We start from the raw sequence: 20139 nt of genomic DNA, 5'->3' as shown, positions 1-20139 counted from the left end.
GTCCTTGGATCGAGCCCCATATCAAGCTCTCTGCTCAGTGGGGAGCCTGCTTCTCCCTCTGCCTGCTGCCCCCCCACTTGTGCTCTCTCTCTCTCTTTGACAAATAATAAAATCTTAAATTTTTTTTTTTAAGAGCCTTCAAAAGTAAATCAAAGTCTGGATCTTTGAGCTCTGCATAGACACCAGGAGCAAAGCTCACCCTCCTGAGCTGAAAAAATTTATGGACAAAAAATTGTCATTGAGATTAAATGGTGGCAGACATGTCCAGGGAATATTGTGGGGGTTCAATCCCTTTATAAATCTTGTGATAGATTAATGTGTGGAGATGGCAACTCATGGGAAACAAGAATATTGGAATGGTGGTAATACAAGGAAATGATACCATCGTATTAGAAGCCTTGGAACAAGTATAAGCAAGGGGTGTGTTCACCGGAAGAAATCAACTGCTGCCGCATGTCCCCTCTCCGTAACCTCTGTTTTACCACAAAATAAAAATCGGGTCGTGTGCATTTTTATATTGAACTTTTTCGTTAAATCAACTTTTGTAATAATAAAAGTGAATCGAATGTTCTTGAAGTAGAGTAGTGATGGTTGGTAGTGAATATACTAAAAACCACTGAATTGTATACTTGAAAAGGGTGAATGTGAATTATATCTCAGTTTTTTTAAAAAGCAAATCAATGTAGGGGCGCCTGTGTGGCTCAGTCATTAAGCGTCTGCCTTCAGCTCAGGTCATGGTCCCAGGGTCCTGGGATTGAGCCCCGCATCGGGCTCCCTGCTCCGCGGGAAGCCTGCTTCTCCCTCTCCCACTCCCCCTGCTTGTGTTCCCTCTCTCGCTATGTCTCTCTGTCAAATAAATAAATAAAATCTTTTTAAAAAAAGGCAAATCAATGTAAAAGCCTGTGTTCTGAGGCTACCACAAGCCACTGATATTTCTTAGTTATTTGTTTTAGATGCAGTTGGCAAAGAGATCCACATTTTATACTCCCTGGACAAATCCAACTTCTCTGAAGGTAAGGGGAAGTGATGGTGAAGATAACTAAATACATTTTAATTTTCTGTGGATTACACTGTGCATCACATATTTAAACAAATTACTGGTCTGAACCATAGCAATTATTATGGACAGTCTGTATGGAAGAAGTATGGGTTTATTAACTGGCCCTGCCATTTTCTCCCTCATGGCCTTGAATGTGTCCCTTAGCTTCACAAGGATTCAGTTTTTCACCTGTGAAAATGGGGATGATGACAATGTATATGTCATAGGTTTTCAGGGGAGAAGAATTGTATAAAGAAGTCTCTTCCTTAAAGGAAACAAACCTGAGAACTAGGAAGTTTACTATTCAAGAGCAATCTCCAGGTGGGAAGAGGGGTCTCTTCAGACAACCACAAAGGCCTTAACCCTCTGACCTTTGTTAGCTTAGACTAAAGACACCATCAAGGCAGCCTGAAACATTTAAACAAGACTTTACTGACTGTCATGTCTTAGGGAGATACACAGAAAAATTACATATAGGGAAATGCTCCATGAATCTGTACAAGATGCACCTTCTCCTTGGGAACCACAGATGTACTTCACTTGGCATACAGGGAAATGATTCCACCCAGATAACCTCCCTCCTTATTCCTGGCCTCATGCCCTTTGCCCAGGAGTACATCCCTGCCTCTCCCAAAATCCAGTTAGAGAGGGAAGCACGGCAGCAAACCTTATCTTTTAAGTCAAGGTGGGTTGACAGGAGTGCGTGTTTAAAGATTTTATTTTTTAGTAATCTCTACACCCAACATGCAGCTTGAACTTAAAACCCTGAGATTCAAGAGTCACATATCCACCAACTGAGCCAGCCAGGCACCCCTCCGCATTGTCCTTTTTTTGTCTCATTCAGTTTCCCATTGGAAAAAATCATTGTCAGAATTTTGAAGCCACTGCCTTGATCCCTTCTGAAAATTATCAACAAATTGATTTTCCTAAGACTCACTTGTGTTTTTAACAACTGAGCCACCCAGGCACCCCTTTTATTTTTTTAAGACTCACTTGTGTTTTTAAAATTAATATATATTGGGGCGCATGGGTCGCTCCATCGGTTGGGCCACCGACTCAGGATTTCAGCTTAGGTCATGATCTCATGGGTCATGGGATTGGGCTCTGCTCTCAGTGGGGAGTCTGCCTGAGATTCTCTCCCTCTGCTGCTCTCCTCGCTTATACTCTGTGCACGCTCTCTCAAATAAATAAATCTTTAAAAAATGAAAATTAAAAAATAAAAGTAGTACAAGTATGTCATCTTATAAGTCTAATCATGCTACATGGTTTATAATAAAAAACTGCAGTTACCTGTCTCTCCCCTGAATTCTGACTCCTGCTTCCCAGAGGCACCTACCCACTTTCAGCTATCTTCTGTTCTTGTAACCTCCTCATTTTCCCTAACATGCATTTACTAATATTACCTACCTCAGTCTTTTTTCTTCTGTGAAAGTGCATCTCACAGGTACATGTATTCATGCCACAAAGGAAACGACACTTCTACAAGGCTACAGGGATGCTCCATGTTCCCATCCAACAGAGCTTGCTGAAATTTACAGCCACACTGACATTCCATCTGATGTGTACTCCAAATAAAGCTGGTTAAAGATGACCATACACGGGTGCAGGACTTGAAGTTTTCAAAGCTTTACCTTTTTTTTTTTTTAATATTTTATTTATTTATTTGACAGAGAGAGACACAGCGAGAGAGGGAACACAAGCGGGGGCAGTGGGGGAGAGGGAGAAGCAGGCCTCCCACAGAGCAAGGACCCAATGCGGGCTCGAGGCGGGGCTCGATGCAGGGCTCGATCCCAGGACCCTGGGATCATGACCTGAGCTGAAGGCAGACGCTTAACGACTGAGCCACCCAGGCGCCCCAAAGCTTTACCTTTTTTATCAGCACTCCTGATTTTATAAACCGTGAAGCCCATCAACCCCATTCCTACCCAAATCTCCTGCTAAACTTGGGTATAGTGGGGCTTCATGGGGATCCAAACATTTTTAATAAGGCTTTGAAGCATCTCAGGCGCAGCACCACCAGCTAAGGCTGCCCCAACTCGCACAGCCAATGACTCAGAAAGGTCCAAGCCTACTTCAGTCTTGTTGTTCATTTTTTCAAATTGAGTTGGAAGGATGGAATAAATTATATATTCTGTAGCTGAAATATCAAATCCATCTATGCTGCTTCCCAGAGCCCTCAGTGATTACCACTATAGACTATGTACTTAAAATCCTGCCCTGTATTATTTATTTCAAGTAGGCAAAAGCTTTCTTTTCTTAAAATTCTAGACTCTCAATTAATGGCCACTTTATGGCTGCTTTCATTAAACTCTTCTCTTTATGTGCACTTTATTTTTTTAAGTTTATTTCTTGCAGTAATCTCTTTACCCAATGTGGGACTCAAACTTATGACCCCAAGATCAAGAGTCACATGCTTTTCCAACGGAGCCAGTCAGTCACCCCTATATGAACTTTAACAACCAGTAGTACTTGCTCATGCTTAGAACTTGGGAAAGAGGTTTGGTGAGGGTATCCATCAATTATGCTGACCTTTGAGGAAGAATAACATTTCCAAAATAGAAGAACTGCTCCCAGTAATAGGACATCCCTTTCTTGTTCAAATCTGTATCCCTGCTTTAGAATCTATCTGAATCGGCATCCACTTCTGCAAACAATATTTTGAATCAGATCATCATTCTGAAAGGCAACCCCAAAAAACCATTAGCACTTCCAGTAAGGAGTGGTCCATCGGGTTGATGGGAAAGAGAGCAGAAGGGAGATCTTTCTTTATAAACATAAATAACAACAATAAAATAACTTTTATTTATTAAATCGACACTATATATATTATCTCATGTGATTCTCACAACAACCAAATAAGGTAAAAGTATTGTGGTTTTTTTTAAGACTTTTTAAATTTATTTATTTGTCAGAGAGAGGGAGGGAGAGAGAGAGAGAGAGGGCACAAGCAGGAGGAGCAGAGGGAAAGGGAGAAACAGACTCCCTCCTGAGCAAGAAGCCTGATGTGGGGATTGATCCCAGGACCCTGGGATCATGACCCAAGCCGAAGACAGATGCTTAACCAACTGAGCCACCCAGGTGCCCCTAAAAGTACTGTTTTTTAACCCCCACTTTACAACTGATGAAACCAGAGGCTAAGAATGACTTGGCGAAAACAGCATGGGAGGCCCTGGCAGAGCTGGGCTTTATACCTAGGGAGTCTGACTCCAGAGACTGCATTTGGGCACTGCACTATACTTAACATGAACCACGTTTATACTCTAGAAATCTTATTAATAAGCTAAAATAGGGCAGACTGTCACAAAGTAAAACCTATCTCCCAGTGAAAGCTGAGTTGCAACGTATACATGTGGCCAAAAATAAGCCACAAAAGCAAAGCTCCAGTAAGCTGATTTAATAGATTTAGTTGGGGCACCGGGGTGGCTCAGTCGTTACGTGTCTGCTTTTGGCTCAGGTCATGGTCCCAGGGTCCTGGGATTGAGCCCCGTGTCAGCCTCCCTGCTCAGCAGGAAGCCTGCTTCTCCCTCCCCCACTCCCCCTGCTTGTGTTCCCTCTCTCGCTGTCTCTTTCTGTCAAATAAATAAAATCTTTAGAAAAATTAGTTTTAGTAATAGCGCACCTTAAATTTTATCAAGTAACCTGCATTTTATACTGTAGCTTGCTTACAAGATAACCATGAATTATGAAGTATACTTGAGACCCATGAAGGATATAACATTCTACAATGGTTATAAATAACATGGTAGTCAAAATAAGCATTAAATCTGTCATCAAAGCTTACGACTTTCATATTTGGCAGAGACTTTTGTACATTTTATTCCAGCTCCTTCTTTTCACAAGAGGCCAAAGACATAAGTGACTTGCCCAGCCAAGGTGCCCTGGCTAATGAGTAGCAGGGCTCTTCTCAGAGCTCAAGTCTCCTGGCTCCTGGCCCAGGGCTCTTTCCCTGTCACGTCCATGACTACCCAGAAAGTATGCTTCCTTGGAGAGTATGATAGGCTTTCTAGATGGGCCTCACAGATGTCTGGGTAGCTGGTTTTGGTGAAAATGACCTCTCTTGTTAAGGTTTCAGTAGGGGAAAGACATCCTGGTTGAGAGATCCTCCCCACTGCAACGTTCAGGACGGAAAAAGGACTTGAGTGCCCACCTCTGATGCCGACCCATTTCTTCTTGGTATCCTGGGTTCTGACTCCACAGCTACTGCCTGAAACATTGAGAATTTAGAAGAGTTTTGGTATGGAGGCAGCAGGTGGGGGGTGGAATTTGGATGAGCCATTCTTCAAACTGCCCAAAGAAATTTCAATGGAGGCATGCTTTTGATATTGGTAAATCTCTCTGCAAAAGGTACAGATACACAGGACATGATCTCTGCTGTTAAGGAGTTTGAAATGGGGGACGCCTGGGTGGCTCAGTCGGTTACGAGTCTGCCTTCAGCTCGATCATGATTCCAGGGTTCTGGAATGGAGTCCTGTGTCCTCCTTGCTCAGCGGGGAGCCTGCTTCTCCCTCAGCCTGCCGCTCTCCCTGCTTGTACCCTCTCTCTCTCCTGAGCTCTCTCTCTGGCAAATGAATAAATAAAATCTTAAAAAAAAAAAAAGGAGCTTGAAATGTGATGACAGAGACAAAGCTCAAACAGCTCAGTTGACTTGTATGGTGTAGACCCCTTAAGAACATGGCTTTGGCCTAGAGCAAACATAAGAAGGATGATACAGCAGATGGTCTACACAGGAACGTTTTTCTTTTTCTTTTTCTTTTTAAAGATTTTATTTTTAAGTAATCTCTACCCCCAACGTGGGGCTCAAACTTAACAACCCCAAGATCAAGAGCCGCATGTACTTCCAACTGAGCAAGCCAGGCACCCCAGGAATGCTTTTCTTTCTTTCTTTCCTTTTTTAATTTTTTTTTAAGATTTTATTTATTTATTTGAGAGAGAGAATGGTAGAGAGAGAGAACATGAGAGGGAAGAAGGTCAGAGGGAGAAGCAGACTCCCTGCTGAGCAGGGAGCCCGATGTGGGACTCGATCCGGGGACTCTAGGATCATGACCTGAGCAGAAGACAGTCGCTTAACCAACTGAGCCACCCAGGCGCCCTCTTTCTTTCCTTTTTTTAAAAATAATTAATTAATTAATTAATTTGAGAGAGAGAGAGAGAAAGAGCAGGGGGAGGGTTAGAGGGAGAGAATCGCCAGCAGACTCCCGGGGGAGCCTGACTTGGAGCTCGATCTCATGACCCTGATATCAGGACTTGAACCGAAATCAATAGTTGGACGCTTAACTGACTGAGCCACACAGGCACTCCCCCAGGAGCTTTTAGAATTTAATTTAAAAGCATTTAGGATGCTTTTCTAAACCCCTGGGTCACCAATATGGCTAGCCCATTTTCTATGCTTACTTTGTTACCTCCTCCAACTTGTACCTACTTCATCAGCTCTCCATCTTCCTTATTGGACACATGGGCTTCAACTACATTCTTCACCATGAAGTGTCATCTTTACTGACTGACAGTTGGCTAGCAAAATTCCTCCCATGGTTTGGTCAGTGGCTCTATTCTTCTTTGGCATAATGCCCTTCCTACCTTCCCTATTCTCAAAATGATAGCAGCAACTACCACATAGAAGTGGCAGATAATGTCTGGTGAGGGTTCGGATCAGGCGTTCAGAGTCCTGCCTCATCTATCTACAGCCTGTCTTTCCAGCCCTTTTCTCTCACTCTCCATTTCCCTAACATATCAGTCATAGAAGTTAAACTTTTACTGTTTCCTCTTTTTCCAGCTTCCTTGCCCTTCTAGGCAGGACTGGTCACTTGCTCGTTTAACTTCCCACAACAACCCAACACTTCCTAATGTACAGTATTTATTTTTTTAAAGATTTTATTTATTTATTTGACAGAGAGAGACAGTGAGAGAGGGAACAGAAGCAGGGGGAGTGGGAGAGCAAGAAACAGACTCCCCACTGAGCAGGGAGTCCGATGCGGGGCTCAATCCCAGGACCCTGGGATCATGACCTGAGCCGAAGGCAGACACTTAAAACTGGGCCACCCAGGCACCCCCTAATGTACAGTATTTAAAGAACCTATCTGCCCAGATGGCTTCATAGTGATTCTACCAAATATTTAAAGGAGAATTGATACTAATCCTTCACTAACTCTTCCAAAAAGAAGAGGAAGGAACACTTTCCCAACTCATTCTATGAGGCCAGTATCACCTCAGTACCAAAACCAGACAAAGACATCACAAGAAAACTACAGACCAATATCCCTGATGAATATAGAAAATAAAACAAATTGGGGTACCTGGGTGACTCAGTCGGTAGTACTCCTCAAATTGATTTATGGAGTCAATCCCTATCAGAGTTCCAGTGGCCTCTTTTTGCAGAAAATAACAGGCTGATTCTACAATTCATCTGGAAGGCCAAGGAACCCATAATAGTTAAAACAATCTTGAAGAAGAAGAAAATAGTTTGAATACTCTCACTTCCTGATTTCAGAACCTACTACGAAGCTATAGTAATCAAGACAATGTGGTACTAGTATGTGGATAGACATATAGATTAATAGAATCAAGAATTTTAAAAAGTCGGGGCGCCTGGGTGGCTCAGTTGGTTAAGCGACTGCCTTCGGCTCAGGTCATGATCCTGGAGTCCCGGGATCGAGTCCCACATCGGGCTCCCTGCTCAGCAGGGAGTCTGCTTCTCCCTCTGACCCTCTTCCCTCTCGTGCTCTCTATCTCTCATTCTCTCTCTCTCAAATAAATAAATAAAATCTTAAAAAAAAAAAAAGAATTTTAAAAAGTCATTAATGGGGCACTTCGGTGGCTCGGTCAGTTGGGTGTCTGCCTTCAGCTCAGGTCGTGATCCCAGGGTCCTGGGATCGAGCCCTGCATCAGGCTCCCTACTCCGCAGGAAGCCTGCTTCTCCTTCTCCCCCTCCCCCTGCTTGTGTTCCCTCTCTCGCTGTGTCTCTCTGTCAAATAAATAATAAAATCTTAAAAATAAATAAATAAAATTATGCATTTATATGTATTTCTCCTACTAGAATTAGACTATGAACTTTCTTCATCTTTACATATTGTAGGTACTCGGTGAACACAATAAATACCTGTTGATCCAATGATTCATTCCTTGACATCTTTGAAAGAAGTTAAAGACCTTGACAGGCATTTGGAAAGAAAGATTATTGGTGGCTGAGCGGAGGCATGGACAAGTTAAAGCACTGGGTTTGAGCAACCTGCAATCCCCATCTGGCTAGGAGACAGAGAAGAGAAAGCAGTCCAGAGATGGGAGGTAAGGGTGGTACTCCCTACTAAATGTGTGCCATTTTTAATTGTCATTAAATATTTTGGTTAATTGATGGTGTTTTGCTAACTGAAAGTATTATTGGACAAAATGCTGATTCAACCTCTCTCCCTTATGCCTTTTCTTTTTCCTTCCTTTCCTTTCTTTTTTCTTTCTTTTTGGTCTACTATTTTTAATAACAAGTTTTCTAGAAACAAGTTAAATATTTAAAACCAAAGGCCAGTTCTTAGGTCTCATTTAGTTGTTCCCTATGTCTTTTTCTACCCCAGTAGTTTACTCGAAAGCTACAAGGGAGGGTGCTCCAATTGGAACAAAACAGAGTGGGAAAACATTTCCATCTTTGGCTGCTACAACCAGCTCTGCCCATTCTGGAAATCCTGCTTTGAAAGCACAAGGTGATCATCATGTTTCATTCACACAGCTACTCCGCTCTACTCTCTCACAGTTCTAAAGCCAAAAACCTACTGTTCACACCTATCTGCCCAACTTCCTTCCTTTCCTTCCTTCCTTCTTTCATTCCTTCATTCAGCAAATATTAATCAAGCACTTACTTTTTGCCAGGTATGGATATAGGAACAAATAAGTAAACTATGCTTTTAATATATGTCATAGCATCCAATGTTGGGTTGAAGCATTTCTATTGGACTATTAGTAACAACTTTTTAGAAAGCTTAAAAACCAGGTTTTAGTGAATGTGAGAATACTATAATACTATCTTGCATTTGAATAGAACTATATGGTATTCAAAGATTTCTCGTGCAATATTCCATTTGATACCCAAATCTATTAAAAAGAAAAAAGGGTAGGGCAAATATTATCTTCATTTTGAGGATGAGATAAATGAGATTTGGGTAGGTTAGACGATTCCTTCAAGTTCACACAGCTAGTAAGCAGCAAAATTGGCTTAGGAACTCAACTCTTCCTTCCGATTGGTTGCTTTTTCTATTACCCGTTACTGAGACAGGAAGGTCTGACTTCTTAGGAGGTGGCTCTCTCACTCTGTGTGTAAAGAAGACAGCAGAGAACTGTTCTGTTTGCGCTTTTAAGATTTTTTTTAAAGCTTATTCATTTAACTAATCTCTACACCCAATGTGGGGCTTTAGCTCATGACCCCAAGATCAAGAACTGCATGCTATTCCGACTGAGCCAGCCAGGCACCCCTCTTTTTAAATTTTTAATAAACTATCACTGTGCTTATTGTCAATTTTATAAACAGGCAGCCATCAAGAAGCAGATGTACACATTGTGAAAATATGTTTCTGTAAGACTTGTAAGTGCATAATTAATGAGAACAGAAATCAAATCCTTGCTAAGTGTATAGTTCCTGACCCAAAGTTCTCTCTTGAAGATCTTTCTATTTACCTCAACTGTTAGCCTCTTTGGGAATAATTTCCAAAGTCAATTCAACAAATGTTATGGGGGTGACAATTTAATCAGGAATGAGGCCCCACCCCAGCTTTCAGAGCCCCTTGTCTCTGTTAGGGAAACAAATAATTAGAACACAATGTAAATACATGCCATAATGGGCAAATGCTGTAATGATATGGAAGTTTTCTTAAGAAACAAAGTTAGGAAACAATTACTTCTACTTAAAAATAATTCTACATTGAGGGCGCCTGGGTGGCTCAGTCGTTAAGTGTCTGCCTTCTGCTCAGGTAATGATCCCAGGGCCCTGGGATCAAGTCCCACATCGGGCTCCCTGCTCGGCGGGAAGCCTGCTTCTCCCTCTCCCACTCCCCCTGCTTGTGTTCCTGCTCTCGCTGTGTCTCTCTGTCAAATAAATAAATAAAATCTTTTAAAAAATTAAAATAAAATAAAAGTAATTCTACATTGAAATCTTAAATCTTTCTGACAACCTCCAAGCTTTCCAGCTCTCTTAATGACAATAATATTTTTATTGACTAGCTATTATGTAGTGAACACTGTGCTGCTTTATAGGTAGTATATCTCATTTAATCCTCACAAGAACCGTGTGATTATTTTTCATTTTACACATGGGAAATCTAAAATTCAGAGAGGTAAAGTGACTTGTTCCAGGTCCCACAGCTGGTAAGTGGATAGAGCCAGTTTGGGCTCCCAAGTGCATCCTCTTAATCAAGACCCTATAGAGTCTCTTTTCCTCCAAAAGCGACTGTTCTTTGATCTTACTGAGATCTCAAAAGCCTTGGTTTCCTTTTTCTCCTCATCTCCTGGCTATCACTTTTCCTTTCTTTACCCCCTGTCCTCCAACCATGCCAAACCACTTATAGGAACCCAACTGGTATGTCATATGGCACTTCTTTTCCTTTGTACACATTGTTCCCACCGCCTGGCTGAGCTAAGTCACAGAGCCAACAAACCCATTTTGAAATATGACAGAGTGAAAGATGAAGAGGAACCATAACAGTAAAGTATATTTGAAAAGTTAATACATCACTCCCATAATATCAAAAGAATTAAGGAAATTATAAAACTAGAGAATTCGTGGTAGACTTTATACATGAAAAGATCTTACTGGTAGAATTTGGGGAACACACTCTGTTCAAATGTAGTTGTAAGATTCACTTAATTTGATCCTGTATTATAGGACAAAGATACACATAGTTAATACCTCAAGATATTATTTCTGTATATGGCATTCGTTGACAGTGACAAAAACAAAATTTTAAATACAATCTTAATGTAATATTTTTAAAATAAATACATGAACATATGTGTGTATATATATGTACCACACATATACTCTTTTATTTTATTTTTTTTAAAGATTTTATTTATTTATTTGACATAGACACAGCGAGAGAGGGAACACAAGCAGGGGGAGTGGGAGGGGGAGAAGCTGGCTTCCCGCTGAGCAGGGAGCCCGATGTGGGGCTCGATTCCAGGACCCTGGGATCATGACCTGAGCTGAAAGCAGACGCTTAACGACTGAGCCACCCAGGCGCCCCACATATACCCTTTTAACCTTTTTTTTTAAAGATTTTGTTTATTTGTCAGAGAGAGAGAGAAAGCACAAGCAGGGGGAGCGGCAGGCAGAGGGAGAAGCAGGCTTCCCGCCGAGCAAGGAGCCCGATGCCGGACTCGATCCCAGGACCCTGAGATCATGACCTGAGCCAAAGGCAGATGCTTAACCAACTGAACCACCCAAGCATCCCATACTTTTTTTTTTTTAAGTAATCTCTACCCCTAAAATGGGGCTCAAACTCATGAACTCATGACCAAGAGATCAAGAGTCACATACTCTACTAACTGAGCCAGTCAGGCATCCCACACATACTCTTAAATAAAACCTAAATCATAAAGCAAATCCAGGGATGCCTGGGTGGCTCAGTCAGTTAAGCCTCCAACTCTTGATTTTAGCTCAGGTCATGGTCTCAGGGTCCTGAGATGGAGCCCTGTGTGGAGCCCCTGCTGAGCATGGAGCCTGTTTGGGATTCTCTCTCTCCCTCTCACCCTGCCCCTCCATCCCCACCCCACTTGTGTATGCTCTCTCTCTTTCTCTCTCTCTAAAAAATATATATATAATAAATAATATAAACAGGGCGCCTGGGTGGCTCAGTTGGTTAAGCGACTGCCTTCGGCTCAGGTCATGATCCTGGAGTCCCGGGATCCAGTCCCACATTGGGCTCCCTGCTCGGCAGGGAGTCTGCTCCTCCCTCTGACCCTACCCCCTCTTGGGCTCTCTCTCTCTCTCTCTCACTCTCTCTCTCAAATAAATAAATAAAATCTTTAAAATAAATAAATAAATAAATAAATAATATAAATATAAATAAATAAATAAATAAAAATAAAATAAAATAAAGCAAATCCATGGGGTTCCTGGATGGCTCAATCGGTTAAGCATCTGACTTTGGCTCAAGTCATGATCTCAGGGTCCTGGGATTGAGCCCTGTGTTGGGCTTCCCACTCAGCAGGGAGTCTGCTTGACCTTCTCCCTCTTCCTCTACCCCTCCCCCTGCTCATACTTTCTCTATCAAATAAATAAATACAATCTTTTAAAATTTTTTAAAAAAATAAAGCAAATCCAGCTCACAATATCATGTTTTCTTTTTAAAAAAATTTTTTTTTATTGGGCGCCTGGGTGGCTCAGTTGTTAAGCGTCTGCCTTCGGCTCAGGTCATGATCCCAGGTTCCTGGGATCGAGTCCCACATCAGGCTCCCTGCTCAGCAGGAGACCTGCTTCTCCCTCTCCCACTCCCCCTGCTTGTGTTCCTGCTCTCGCTGTGTCTCTCTCTGTCAAATAAATAAATAAAATCTTTAAATTAAAAAAAAATTTATTTTATTTAGGGAAAGAGAGCCCATGTGTGTGTGAATGGTGTGGGGTAGGGGTAGAGGGAGAGGGAGAGGGAGAATCTTAAGCAGGCTCGACAGGGCTCAGTTTCATAACCCTGAGATCATGACCTGAGCAGAAATCAAAAGTTGGAGGCTTAACCAACTGAGCCACCCAGGCACCCCATCATCAGTTTTCTAAACAACAAAAATTAAAATACACATATCAGATGCTCTTAAGTCAGTATTTAGAGGAAAACCTCTTTGCTCTTAAATGCTTATAGTAGTAAAAATTTTTTTAAGAAAGAGGCATGATAAATTAAGTCTCTGTCTAAGGATTATGAAAAGAAACAAAGTATTTCTTTTACAGCCTAGTTCTGTCATTTTTTTAAAAGATTTTATTTATTTATTTGAGAGAGATAATGAGACAGAGAGAGAGCACAAGAGGGGGGAGGGTCAGAGGGAGAAGCAGACTCCCTGCTAAGCAGGGAGCCCGATGTGGGACTCGATCCCGGGACTCCAGGATCATGACCTGAGCCGAAGGCAGTCGCCCAACCAACTGAGGCATCCAGGCGCCCTAGTTCTGTCATTCTTAATATTTTGCCATATTTATATAAAATTAGAGATTTGAAAAATCAGTTCTGTTAGTTTTTAAAGAACTATATTGGTTTTCTTATCAATTCTATTTTTGTCTTTATTTTAAAGATTTTATTTTTAAGTAATCTCTGCACCCAAGGTGGGGCTTGAACTCACAACTCTGAAATCAAGAGTTACATGCCCCAGCAACTGAGCCAGCCAGGTGCCCCTTGTCTTTATTTTATAACTGATGACATATCAGAGTGCGTGGGTGGCTCGGTTGGTTAAGCATCTGACTCTTGGTTTCAGCTCGGGTCATGATTTCCTGACTATTAGATCAAGCCCCATGTCGGGCTCTGTGCTCAGCCAGGAGTCTGCTTCAGATTCCCTCTCCCTCACCCTACTCATTCTCTAAATAAAAATAAATAAAATAAATAAATAAATAAATAAATAAATAAAATCTATAACTGATGACAAATCAACAGTTTGCCTTGGGAAATAATTGAGAAGCCACTAGCTTGGTTAATGAAAGAAATAGTCAAATTAACAGAATCATGGACAGAAGAAAGATAACATAATTTGAACATGCTTTTTAATGACAGGAATATTATATTAAGCCATGAGCTTATAAAATGTGCTAAAGAAGTAGAAGAGAAGACCTGCTTATGATAGTGTAAGGATACCAAACTCAAGGTAGCCAAAGAGACAAACCATGAAGATATATACAGCAGAGAAAGAAATAGGTACTTAACAAATGATTAATAGAACAACAACAAAGAAAGTGACCATTTCATGGGGCGCCTGGGTGGCTCAGTCGTTAAGCGTCTGCCTTTGGCTCGGGTCATGATCCTGGGGTCCTGGGATCGAGCCCTGCGTCGGGCTCCCTGCTCAGCGGAAAGCTGGCTTCTCCCTCTCCCACTCCCCCTGCTTGTGTTCCCTCTCTCGCTGTGTCTCTCTCTGTCAAATAAATAAATAAAATCTTAAAAAAAAAAAAAAAGAAAGTGACCATTTCATGCACTATTGCTGGGAGTGTAAAGCAGTAGAATTATTTTCTGGAGTGCCATTTAGAAATATCAAGGGTTTTTTTGTGGCTACCATTTGACCCAGCATTGTACTTTAGATATTTTTACTAAAGAGGTGTTTATTTTTTAAATTACTTATTTATTTTAGAGAGAGAGAGAGAAAGAGCTCATGAATGGAGGAAGGGGCAGAGGGAGAGGGAGAGAGAATCTTAAGCCGACTCCCTGCTGAGCATGGAGCTCAATGCAGGGCTCGATCTCACAACCTTGAGATCATGACCTGAGCCCGATGCTTAACCAACTTAGGCATCCAGGCGCCCCTAAAGAAATGTTTAAATATGAATGTTCCAAAAGTGAGAGATTGTTCACCAGAGATTATTTTTATTTTTTATCTTTTTAAATATTTTGTTTTTAAAAATCTCTCTACACCCAACATGGGGCTTGAACTCACAACTCCAAGATCAAGATTCACATGCTCCATAGACTGAGCCAGCCAGGTACCCCTCACCACAAAATATATTTTTTTAAGATTTGATTTATTCATTCTTTATGGAGAGAGAGAGAGAGTGCACGTGGTGGGGGGTTGGGCCGAGGGAGGGAGAATTTCAAGCAGACTCCCTGCTCAGTGCAGAGCCTGACACAAGGTTCCATCCCACGAGCCAGAGACCACGACCCCAGCCAAAACCAAGAGTCGGTCGCTCAAATGCCTGAGCCACGCAGGTGCCCCTCACCACAGAATATTTTTAAGAATAAAAATTTAGAAACTATCTAAATTTGATGTGGCATAGAAACAGTATAATTTTCTATGTATGACATAAATGTTGGCCAAAATCTATTGATAAAAGAAAAATGCAGCTTATGGAACGTATGTATGTGTAATCCAATTTAAAAAGGAAAAAAAAAGGCTGGGGAGATGTATATGAAACTTTAACAGTATTTCTCTCTAGTGGATAAAGTAAGAATGAAATCTTCCCTTTTACTTAAAACATTTCTAATTGACTTTTTTTTACAGTGACTAAAATTGGTAAAATCAATGGAGATATTTCTGTTTGGGGAAAAGTGGTCACTTGAAATATTCTTAGAAGACTTTTTCAAACTTTAAAAACTGTACAATCCCCATATTACATTACTATCTTTTTCATAAAAAAAGATAGGGATATGTTTTATAATTTTGCTTATTTTATGAGATTAATGTGTTTATTTTTTCTGGTTATATTGAGGTATGACCAATAAATAAAAACTATATATATTTAAGGTATATAATGTGATGTTTTGATATGCATATACATTGTGAAATGATACCACAATCAAGTCAATAACCGAACCTCACATGGTTACCATTGTGTGTGTATGTGTGTAGTGAAAACACTTGAGATCTACTCTTAGTAAATTTCAAGTATATAGTATATTATTATTACTACACTCACCATGCTATAAATTGTTCATCTTATAACTGAAAGTCTGTACCCTTTGGTCAGTATGAGGCTTATGTGATTTTAATTCTAAAAGCTTGAGAAGAGTGAGCAGAAAGAAAAAATTTACAGGTTAATCCTGTTTCTGAATGTGGGTGTAACCCAATTCGGCTACACAGACATAACCAAGCCCTCCCCAACCTGGCTCAGCAGGTTTGTACCGCAGGCATCACAAAAGGCAAAGGGCCACTGCACTTACGAAGTAAAAGTAAATCAGATCATTCTCTCAGTGAACTCTAAGAAGGCAGGGTAACAGTATTCACCATTTGAAAACTTAAGCATGATGTGGTTATTTTTTTAACATAAAATGTACATATGTATATAAAACGTGGCAAAACATTAAGATATGACAAAGTTGGGTGGAGAATGCACTAACATTCATTACATCATTACACTTCTCAGCATGCTTGAGTGATTTCAAGATACAAAAGATTAGATGACTAAAATTTATATATATATTTATATATACATATATATATTTAATTTTATTTTCAAAACTTCCCTCTCATTAAGGAAACCTTTTCTTGGGCCCTCCTCAAGGTGAAGCCTTGGCTTTTTCCTGCTCTTCTAAGCCACTACCTCAAAAAAAATAGTATCTTCCTCCTCCTTTCCCACTCCCTATTTCAACCTAGCAATCATCTTGCAGCTTTAGGTACCCACACGTTGCTGAAACTTACCCTGGCAAAGGTCACCAGTGAGAAGTTATTCAATTCCAGGGCCACTGTTTTGTCCCTCCCTACATGGTCTCTCACACGTGCATCACTGCGTTCTGCTTGATTTCTGAGAAAACAGCAGATCCTGATTTTACTCCTGGCTCTCTGACCAGGCCATCGTGATGGCCTGTGTGGATTTCTTCTCCTCTGAACACCACCTCCCTCCACTGCCATGGCTCTAGCTATAGTCTGTTTGTTTGTTTTAAAGATTTTATTTATTTATTTGTCAATGAGAGAGAGAACCAACACAAGCAGGGGGAGCGGCAGGCAGAGGGAGAAGCGGGCTCCCTGCGGGACTCAATCCCAGGACCCTGGGACCACGACCTTAGCCGAAGGCAGGCGCTTAACTGACTGAGCCACCCAGGCGTCCCTGTAGTCTATTTGTGGATGGCTGCCAAGTCTCTGGTCTTCCATGCAGAGCTCTCCTCGCAATATTCTGTAGTTCAGGGGCGCCTGGGTGGCTCAGTCATTAAGTGTCTGCCTTCGGCTCAGGTCGTGATCCCAGGCTCCTGGGATTGAGCCCCGCATCGGGCTCCCTGCTTGGCAGGAAGCCAGCTTCTCCCTCTCCCACTCCCCCTGCTTGTGTTCCCTCTCTCGCTGTGTCTCTCTCTCTGTCAGATAAATAAATAAAATCTTAAAAAAAAAATTCTGTAGTTCAGAGGCTGGGCTTCAGTCCTAACTCTACCACCTACCTTAGACCATTTATTTAATCTATTAATTCTTTTTTTTAAAGATTTTTATTTATTTATTTGAGAGAGAGAGAATGAGAGAGAAAGAGCATGAGAGGGAAGAGGGTCAGAGGGAGAGGCAGACTCCCTGTTGAGCAGGGAGCCCGACGCGGGACTCGATCCGGGGACTCCAGGATCATGACCTGAGCCGAAGGCAGTCGCTTTAACCGACTGAGCCACCCAGGTGCCCCTTAATCTATTAATTCTTTGTCTCAACTGAAAACAAGAGCACCTCTCCAAAAGAGTTGAGAAATAAGGTTTGTAAAGCACTTCACACGGTATCTAGCATATTTGGTCAATATGTGTTAGCTACTCGGCATCTCCATTCAGCTATTCCAAATACATGAACAAAAATTCCGTATGTTCCAAACTAAACTGATTATTTTCTCTACCTACAAAGCCACTCATCTTTCTAAACTCCCTGCTGGGCTCCGCTAGTTAGAATCCTGCGCCATGCCAGACTTTTCTCCTTCCTGTCACCCCTCTCATTCAATGTATCATAAGGCCCTGCGGATTCTTGTTCCTCAAAATCTCCTCTCCTCCCCTCCTCTTTATCTCTGCTTCCTCTTGCCTGGTTCAGGCCCACTGGGTGCTCATCTCAACCACTCCAGGTGCCTCTGGGCTGACCTCAGGGGCTCCAGGATTGCCCTCTTAAATCCCTCTGCCACTCCCTTCCAGTGACCTCCGTAAAACACCACTCTGGGCCAGCTTGTCTCTAAATCCCACAGTGCTTCTGAATTAATAAGGAAACTGAGCAAAGGGAAGGCCCTACCCCGGTGGTAGAGTCTGAAGACTTCTTGCTCAGCTCTCGTCCTCCACAATGAAAGGCACTTTTATTAGTTCTAGGTAGTTGCATCTAATAGTAATTCAGTTCTTTCTGATTAACTTCAAACTCCCTATCAATCTCTTTTAAATTGCAGACATTCCAGGAAGGGATAGTAAAAGCAAACCCACAATGCCTGTTGTGCAGAGTTAGGGAAAGCCATTGTGTAGGACTCCCTGAATGGGGCCACTGAAGAAAAGCTCTGCCGAGGGCAGGAGTTTTTGTCTAGCAGTGTGTGAAGAATTTGTAAGAACCTTGTATTTCCTGATTGGACTCCCTGCTCCATACATATTGTGTCTTAGGTGGCCCTTCTGCCACGTACTAGAATAGCTCCCAGTTGCCCGCTCAATGCCACCTACCAGATCCTAGGCACTTGAATCACATCTCCCAACAGCTATGACCAACACATTTATCAGGTGATGAAACCCAAGCTTGGAACCCTGTTCTGCTCTTAGAAGCAAATGACTTGTGAGTCACTTTAAGACCTACTGTGATTTCTGGGTGTGGGATTTTAAAACAAGTAGTCTTTCACCTTTCAATCCCCTCCTCCCTTCTAGGCTAGTGGTTCTCAAAGTGTGGCCCCCAGTTCAGTAGCATCACCATTACTTTTAGAACTTGTTAGAAAAGCAAATTCTCAGACTGTACCTTTGGCATGGCTGGAAGATAGAGAAGGAAGGAAGGATGATGGCTGAGAGACTGGGAGAAAAAAGAAGCTAAGGCCTGGAGATCTCTGTAAGATCAAAGAACAGTTGCTTTAGGAGGAAAAGAGACTCTGGAGGGTCTTGATTAACAGAATGCACTTGGGGGGCGCCTGGGTGGCTCAGTCGGTTAAGTGGCTGCCTTCGGCTCAGGTCATGATCCCAGGGTTTTGGGATCGAGCCCCACATCTGGCTCCCTGATCAGCAGAGAGCCTGCTTCTCCCTCTCTCTCTGCCTGCCACTCTGCCTACTTGTGCTCTCTATCTGTCAAATAAATAAATAAAAACCTTAAAAAAAAAAAAAAGAATGCACTTGGGAGCCCAAACTGGCTCTGTCCACTTAGTAGCTGTGGGACTTGGAATAAGTCACTTAACCTCTGATCCTCAGACTCTTCATCTGTAAAATGAAAAATAATCATAGGGTTGTTGTGGGGATGCCATAAGACACACTACCCATAAAGCAGTTCATATTAATGTCCAGGATATGGTAGGTATTCAATAAAAATGTCATTTTCATTAAGGCAGCTGGAAAGTTTGAAGGTTGTCTGAAAGATTTAAGATTTCAATGGGGATGGGGCCCAGGAAACTGTGTTGTAACACACCCTCCAGGTGATTCTGAGGCATGTGCTAAAGTCTTGCAAACCACATTAGGATCACCTAGAGAGTTTGTAAACTCGCATGGCCAGACTGCACCTCACACCTATTAAACCAGAATCTCTGGGGTGGAGCCAGCCCAGGGCTCAGTGTTTTTAGAGCTCCCCAGGTGGTTCCAATGTGCAACCAAGCTGGAGAGCCACGCTTAGGCTCACACTAATATAATTTAATAGCTATCATTTATGAAGCATCTATAATGTGCCAAGCATTGCGTTTCTCATTTATTTACATTTACATATAATCCTCACAACTCTAGAACGTTAGTATTATTACTCCTGCTTTAAAGAAATGAATATTGAGCTTGGTGAAGTTTTCATCTTGCCCACAGGCACCAAGTCAGTGGAGTCAGGATTCACATCCAGGGTTTTCTGACTCAAAACCCCGGCCAGAGCTCCCTGCCCCCAGCCTGATAACATAGCATTCTTGTTAGCATATGGGCAAGCATGGCTGGTGACAAGGGGAGATTAGAGACTTCCGAATAGGTAGTAGCTCAGTTGAGCCTCAGCCCAATGTCCAGCTCCTGGCTCGGCAGGGAGCCTGCTTCTCCCTCTCCCTCTGCCTGCCACTCCCCCTGCTCATGCTCTCTCTCTCTCTCTCTATCTCTGTGCCTCAAATGAATAAATAAAATCTTTAAAAAAAAAAAGAAGCATTCAACAATCCTGGGCATTTAGGTTTAGGACTCAGACAAACCCAGCTTTCATGCTGCCTCTGCCCAAGGTCCCACGTTGTGACTGAACCTCCCTGAGTGTGTTTCCTCAGGTATAAAATGGAGATATTAATACTTTGTCCAATTGTGGTGAAGATTAAACGAGGTAGCACCCATGAAAGTGCCTGGCACATACTAAGAGCACAATAAATGTATATCCTGGTGTTACCATGG

General features: G+C 42.0%; 1 pseudogene; it reads right to left on the bottom strand.

Annotated features, from left to right (window-relative positions):
• Nucleotides 1-2620: 2620 nt before the first annotated feature.
• LOC118356895 lies at nt 2621-3039 on the bottom strand (annotated as a pseudogene).
• Between the last annotated feature and the right edge of the window lie 17100 nt (nt 3040-20139).

This window comes from Zalophus californianus, chromosome 4 (assembly GCF_009762305.2).
Source record: "Zalophus californianus isolate mZalCal1 chromosome 4, mZalCal1.pri.v2, whole genome shotgun sequence".
Lineage (NCBI taxonomy): Eukaryota > Metazoa > Chordata > Mammalia > Carnivora > Otariidae > Zalophus > Zalophus californianus.
This window is presented reverse-complemented; position numbering and strand designations above follow the sequence as displayed.